A 7,838-nucleotide genomic window follows, 5' to 3' on the forward strand; every position below is an offset into this window, starting at 1 on the left:
CGGCTGCGGGTCCGGTGGTCGAGCTCTCGCGGGGCTGCAGCTCGGCTGCGGCGCGCCCACTGACCCGCCCGCGCCGCTGCCTCCAGAGCCACCCGGCACGCTGCGGCAGGTGCCCGGACCATCCGGGGCGCGGTGGCCTGAGCCGGCCTCCATAGATGACCCGGGCCGCGGATCTGCTCGTGCCCGGCCATCCCGCGTGAGTGCTGTCCTCCCCCGCGGGCGGCTGCGCGCCACCCTCCCCCTCCACGCTGCCGCAACTTCAGGGATGGGGGGGTGCAGGGGTCTTCCTCGTCCCTTCCAGCCCCGGGGCGCGTCCCGAGCCAGGCCCCTCAGGGCACATCCAGTCTCCTTCAGAGGAGAGGCGTCTATGTGTGTGTGTGTGTGTGTGTGTGTGTGTGTGTACACGGGCGCGCGCGCGCTTGTGGTGGGGGGACTTGAACTTGCCCGGGGATCATCTGAGACTCGGAACCGCCCCTTTCTTCCGTCGCCCGGGCTGGAGTTGGTCTCTGCGTTTCTCTCGCGTTTTTGGATCCCTGCTGGCCACGTAGCGGCTGGGCTGAGACTCCCGGGCGCACCTACCACACTACAGGCGCACCAACAGGGCGCCCGGAGCCATCCGGTGAGCGCCCGCAGAAGCCCAGCGCAGCAGGCTGGACTCTTTGGGACCTTTCATTTTTGTAAAACCGGGCTCATCAGGGGCTCGCCCAAGGTCATGGCCGGTACGCGGAGTTAGAAAGCCCTAGTGGATCGCGGGTGATTCCGGCTGTCTGGGGTGGGGCACGCGGTTGGGGGCCCTGGTGCCAGCTTTCGTCCAAGGTCTTTTCCTGGTATGCCGCCGGTTTGGGAGGAATCTGAAGCCAGTCCCAAGGGATCCTGCAGAGGTGTGGGAGGGACCGCGGGGGTCCTTTGGAGTGGGAGTGGAACGGAGCGTCTGACTCTGCGACTCTGATTTCACCGCGGGAACCCCCAGGACCCTGAGCAATAGGGCACACCCTTCCTCCACGCTCTCTTCGTTTACCTACATCTTGGCTGGGTAAAGGGAATTAGCCAGGTTCCTGCTTTTAGCTCCATTGGCTTAGCTTCCTGCCCTGATAAGCTTGGTTCTAGCCAGGGGGTGAGGTACCCAGGAGACTTAGTGCACAGCAATCTGGGCCTGGAGATGACCCCAGAGAAGTGGGTTCAGCGTGGGGTTGGCTCCCAGCTGCTACTAGGAAACAAATGTCTGGAGTTCTAGCTTCCGGCCCTCCCCTCCCCGCAAACCTGCATTTGTTGATTTACTTGACACTTTTCCGGGAGAGGGTGGGGTCCAGTTCCAGGGTTTGTAAATACGACCAGATGTGACTCTTGTACTCCAGAACCTGTGGGCTAGCTGCCGTAAGGCCCTGTGGCTGCTGTGCGCTGCGGTTCCTGGCGCGTTGGGCTGAACCTTCCAAGGTCTCTCCTCTCCTGGCCACCATTGCCTGCGCCTCCAGCTCAGCCTCCCCAGGGCTCAGCTCCGAAACTCAGCGGTGGGATGACGGCTGAGCATTGCCATGTCTGGCAAACGTCTTCAAGCCTCAACTTTTTCAGTTGTTGGTAGAGGCCCTTGAGTCTCCCCTGATTCATCGGAACACACTGCCTGGTCCTGGGCAATGACTGGAAACATTAGGCTTGAACCCATTGTTGCAGCCAGTGTGTCAGACAGCCTCCGGGAGGGTCTTTTTTTTTCTTTTTCTGACACTATAATGTGGGATAGCTTCTGTGTTAAAATCACCCCAAGGCCTTGGGGTTGCGAGGGAGTTATATTTATAAGGAGCAAGAGGATCCAGAGGTGTGAATAGAAAAGGACCTCATCTAATCGATTGTGCAGTAGCACCTGGTTCTATTTTAAGATCCCAGAATCCTTCTCTCTAAAGAAACCAAGTTTGCCAAGACTTTGAAAATACTTCTTTTCCTCTTCCTGTTGATGTCCCTTGTGTGGCCATGGGCAGCGCCATCCCTCATCCTTACTGCCTCCCTCCATCTGTGGGGTTGGGGGCCCCCCATGGAGGTGGTGTCCACACACCTTGTGGCAGGCCTCTCTTTGTGGCCTGGGACCTGTGCGGGTGGATGTGGGGTGGGGGAGAGGAGGATTGTCTGAGGCTACAATCAGATCACTCTTGAGGGATGATTAGCTCTATTCAGTCATTTAAGCTTGGGCTGGCAGAGGGCAGCTTCCAGAGCACTGGGCATCCCTGTTTTTGACCTGGTTACTGTGCCCGTACAGCCTCTTGTCTCAAAAGCAAGGCAAGGAAGGATGCCTGGTCATGGCTTGGTGGATTTGCGTTAACGTTCCACAGGGTATAATAGAATCACAGACAATTATGCAGGTCCAAAGTGGACAATGAATGGAATTTTAAAAAACTGCACATTTCTGTGTAACCAGCGCCCACATTAATAAGACCTAGATTAGTCCAACCGCCCCAGACTGACTTTGTTTTGCCAGGTGAGGTTTACATTTTATGATTATTATTTATTGTATCTTGTTAGCTCCCTAGAGACCTAGTGGTTAAGCATTGGGCTGAGATCCGAAAGGTCCGCGGTTGGAAATCACCAGACTCTCCTCAGGAGAAAGACAGGGCTTTTTACTCCTGTGAAGAGTTACAGTCTTGGAAACCCACAAGGGCCATTCTACCCTGTCCTATAGGATTGCTGTGAGTCGGCATTGACTCGATGCCAGTGAACTTGGGTTTTTAATTCCTAAGGTAAAATGAGCCTTCTTGAGGATGCTTTGCCTCCTGTTTTGAATGAATGCAAATCAAGGATAGTTGTCCTTAAACGAATCCGGAAACCTAGAAGGCTTTGGGTCAGATCTGGTTGGAGAAATACCTGCACTGTCAGTTCTCTGGCATGCAATAAGTTCTAGTGCCGGCTTTGGAGAACGGAGGTTGGTTTATTCCCCCCAAAGGACTTTTCATAGTGAAATTTTGAATAATGCACATCTGAAACCGTGGGGGTATTAAAATATGAATGAAAGGCAAATAGTAATGAAATCGTTTAAAAATTGAGCTAATTTGAATTTCTCAAATGGGTGGAGGAAAACAGAATTTCCAAGCTCTGGGGGCCAGAGTGATTTATGAACTGTTTGTGCTGTCGCCACACGGTGGCGCCACATTTGCTGGAGAACGGAAACACCCATTGTCTGTTTCCAATACCTCTCAGGAAGGAGTGCTAGCAATAAGATTCAGAGCTGGATGACTCCAAAAGGGATTTCCCAATAAGGTTCCCCACGACCTCCCTGCCTCCTCTCTGGTTACGTGCACTGAACAGGATCCCAACTCTTCAGAAAAGTTGCTTGTGTTTGGGGCCAGAAATGTATGTTTTAGGAGAAGGAACAGGGGTTCTGGAGTTGAAACACCAAGCCTTGAAGAGTCACAGATACCTTCTTAGCCAAACGGAGCTGCGGTGTGACCTTGGTGTTTTTAAAAAGATCAACTTGAGAAGTTCATTCATTTTTGTTCTGGCCCTTTAAACCTGAGTCCACAGTGCACGTGGTCATCATTCTTGGCTGCTAACAGAAAAGTTGGTGTTCCTCGAGCCCGTAGAAGAGAGACCTGCAGACCTAATTCTGGAAAAAGCAGCCACGGTGGGATTGCCCAAAGTCAGGGTTGGCGAGCACACCTAGTAGCGGTGGCAGCCTCATCTGACCTCTCTGAAGGTGTGGAGAGAGAGTCTCTTGTCCAGAGGCAGACAGCTCCTCTCTCTCGTATCAAGAATAGATAGGCCAAAATGGATACAGCCAAAATTGAAGAGTGGCCACTGATGAGGGAAGAACTCCAGGAGATGAGGAGGTTAGAAGCACCCACCTTTCTTTCATTGTGACTCAAGTGCTGCTCAGAAGACATCCCTGCTCACGGACAGACTGCTGTGCTGATTACTGCTCTGAGCACTGAGTGTTTGCTATGTGCTAGGCGTGTGTTGGACCATATATGTGTGGGGGTGGGGTGGGAGTGGGGGGGCTTCTAAAAAAGTTCATGGGAAAATGCAACTGAAAGATTTTTTCCCATGAACTCTTTGCAGCCCCCTCCTGTACCAATTGAACCTGGATAAAAATAGAAGGGTGGCTTCCCATTTGATAGATGGAGGAACCCGACCTTGGAAAGTTGGCATGCTCCCTAAATTTGCTCCCGACAGGAGCCAGAGCAAGGATTGAGAGCCAAGTCTCTGTATCTGCAGCAACACGGCAGGGGTCTTGAATAATTCTTTTGGCCTCCCTAACACCCACTGTTACACTTTCCGGGGAACAGCGACTCAAGTCTGAGTGCAGGATTGCTGGAAGTAGGACGTTCTCATGTGAGGCTCTATCAAACCGTGGAATTGAAAGTGTGCCCATGACAATGGGTCATCTCAATAACAGGTTTAAAATTTTCTACAAATGGAGACTTTTATCTGTTTTTGAGATTCATCGTTAAAAAACACACACAAAATACCCTAATTTTGGGGGGTGATTATAGATCTAGTTGATTCATTATAAGAGTATTCCTTTGTTTTCTGTACCAGAATTTTGAACACTTTCCACGATAGACATCATTATTTCTATTTTTCTTTAGAAACTATCATAGGGGAAATCCTGGATTAGAACTTGTGAGTAGGAACAAGGACGGTCCTTAATTGGGGGGTAAACGATGTTTACATCAATATCTAACTGTGGCTTCCACTCTATTAGAGTTTGAAAATTGTTCTCCCAAGCAGCTGTGTCAATTTATAACACCACCCTCACCCCCACTGGCTTTATTGGGATTCTTTGTATCCCATATCTTTAACTGTGCCTGTGTTAATTTGTGAATTAGATGTTTCTATTGTGGCCAATTCAATTGGCATATGATGTATTTCATTACTCTTTTACTTTTCATTTCCCCCAAATATTAACTTTTAAATATATTTTGGTTTTATAGTTTTCTTTTTTAGCAATTGCCTTTTTGGTGTTTCTTTTAAACTGGGAAAGTTTTGTGTTTTACATGTCAGTCTTTAAATACATCTGTAATTTCTATTTCTGTATCTAATTGTTTTCAACATGGAAAACTATCCTATTTTCATTCAGTGAAATTACTTCTTTATCTTGTTGCCTTTTGTAACATACCAAATTCTCTTAGATTTTTAAAGTTGCTTATTACCTCTTTGTTCTGTTTATTCATCTTCATGTGATTTCTGAATGAATACTATTTAACTTATTAGTGAAGCTCTACAATAAAGCTTCCATTCTTTATTCTTCAAAATTACTTGGTTCTTCTTGATATTTTCATCTTTGATATGAACTTTAGGATTTATCCATTCCAATGAAAAGCACTGTTATCATTTACATGGAATCCATAGATTAATTTAGGGACAATTGTTGTAATAAATGGCTTATTGGGAAACAATCCAAATGTAATACAATTCAGGCGTACAATCATCTGAAGAGGAGTCATGCAATCGTTACCCAATCAATTTTAGGGCATTTTCTTTTTTCTTGTGCTCTTTGTTATTAAGCTCCCTATTTACCCCCAACCTCCCCTGCCATAGGAACCATTACTCCAGGTACTGTCTGTCTAGATTTACGTATCCTAGTTTCGTATACTGAAAAACGTGAAAAAGCACAAAACAAAGAGATAAAAGAACTAACAGCAATAACCAGATAAAAGAGACAAGAGAAGAATTGAAAAGAAAACAGAAAAATTTAAAAACTAGAACAACTTTAATGTGGGCCCAAAGGAAGGCAAAATGATAAGGTGTTAGCTTTTAGTTAAATCTAGTATTTTTAGTTATTTTCCCTTAGGTGTGTCTCTCATTGCCCACTCCCTAATGCGTTCTGCAGCATAGTGAGGCTGTTCACGTCCCTGGTCTGTGTTCAGAGGGGTTCACTAGAGTCTGCCTCCACCTGTATTTCCCCTTCACTTCTTCTTAACTGATAGAACTTTCAAATGGGTCAAAAGGAGGATCAAATCAGATGTCACATTTTAACCATTCAAATCAGATGTTACATTTTAATCGACTCCACCTGTCTCTACCATGCCCTCTGTCTGATAACCAGGCTATTCACATCCCTCGAATATGGTCAGAGGGAACTCACAGAGGCCTCATCTATGTGTAAATCTTGCAAATGGATTGTGGGCTTCCACTGTCATCCATAGCCGTCTACGAGCCAGGTGTTCAGACTTGAAGCTCTGATGCCATTCCCTCATTCAGATTTGGATTATATGATTTACAATCCTAAGATCACACAGGCTGGTGTGCTTCTTCCATGTGGACTTAGTTGACACCTTACTTAGATGGCTGCTTGTTTGAAGACAGACCTTTAAGACCTCAGATGCCATTCTTTATGATAGCCAGGTACCATCTAGTTTCTTCACCACATTTTGCTCTAGCACCCATACCTTCAGTGATCTCTTCATGAAGGTGAGTTTCAAACAGGGCCATGCCATAAGAACTAATTGTCCCTAGATTGGGGCTAGAATTAAGTGCAAGCCCCAAATCCGTTCGTCTGTCTCTGGGTTTTATATGTGTCTGGTTCACCTTACAGATATCATTGCCCTTTGATGTTAGAGAACATTATCAATCATTCCCTGGATCATGTTGACAATGTCATTAATTTAGCCAGTGGTAAAGAATTTAAAACACAGTGGAGGAAAGCATTGGCTGGCTACAAACCTAAGTACGTGGATTATTGGCCTGTGAAGATGGGATCCTTAAGTAAGTGGACACTACTTACACAAACAGTGGGGGTCGCAGTAAGCCACTTTCATTGACAGCGGCACAACCAGGCCTAGCAGATGAGTCTATATCTTCATAAAGCAAGAAGGGATTGACGTAGTATATGTTCATCCAATGACCGCCAGTTCTGTAGCCTTGGGACGGCTGGCTTCTGCTTCCCACACCATGTAGTTTTGACCTTAAGACCAAGGGCTACAGGTGAGTTTGAGGTAAAGCCCACTTAGTGGGGTTTCTACACGGAGGCACTTGGGTGTGCCTATGAAGGAAGTTGTGTGCCTCGCAAACACAGGGTCTAAGGAGCCAGTCAGTGGTCTGCAGCACATGGCTGGGTCACCAGGGGCTGAAGAGGTATCTAGTAAGGACCCCTTTCATCTATATCCTACTGATGCATCCCAAACGTGGCTATGGTCTATTGCTATTGAACCTTATTTTGATCTTTCTCTAAAGTTCTACAATATTTTTCACGGAGGCTCAGTATGTCCATGAGGTATTGCAACAGAGTTTTGTTGTTGTTGCTATTTTTATTTTATAATTCATTTTATTTTTGTTGGTGCTGTGGAGAATACATACCGCCTAATATATATCAGTTTGATAATATCTCCACATATAATTCAATGACGTTGGTTACATTTTTTTTTGAGTTGTGTAGCCTTTCTCCCTTTCCTTTTTCGCTATTAAAAATATTTTTAATTTCGTGTCTTAATGAGATATAATTCACATACTATTTTTCCATTTAAAGTACACGACTCCTTGCTTTAAATAAATTCACAGGGTATACAACCACCAGCGCAAAGTAATTTTAGAATATTTTAACCTCACTACTTCCCACCCACAATCTTCATACTCATAGCAGTTACTCCTATTCTGAGCCCCTCCCCCAGTACGAGATAGCCACCAGTATTTTTCTGCCCCTTGCAATTTGCCCATTCTGGACATTTAGTATGACTGGACTCACGTATGTGGTCTATTCTTTCCCTTAGTGTGAAGCGTTCAAGTTTCATCCATTTTGCAGCATTGCACCAATGATGCATCCATTGCACCATTGTGCCATTACCTCATTCCTGTTAATTAGTCTATCTTATTGTAGACCATTCATCAGCTGCTCACAGTAGTTTTAATTACTCTTGCGA

Source organism: Echinops telfairi, unplaced genomic scaffold, assembly GCF_000313985.2.
Source record: "Echinops telfairi isolate 266 unplaced genomic scaffold, ASM31398v2 ScPeMD7_4225;HRSCAF=4972, whole genome shotgun sequence".
In the NCBI taxonomy this organism is placed as follows: domain Eukaryota; kingdom Metazoa; phylum Chordata; class Mammalia; order Afrosoricida; family Tenrecidae; genus Echinops; species Echinops telfairi.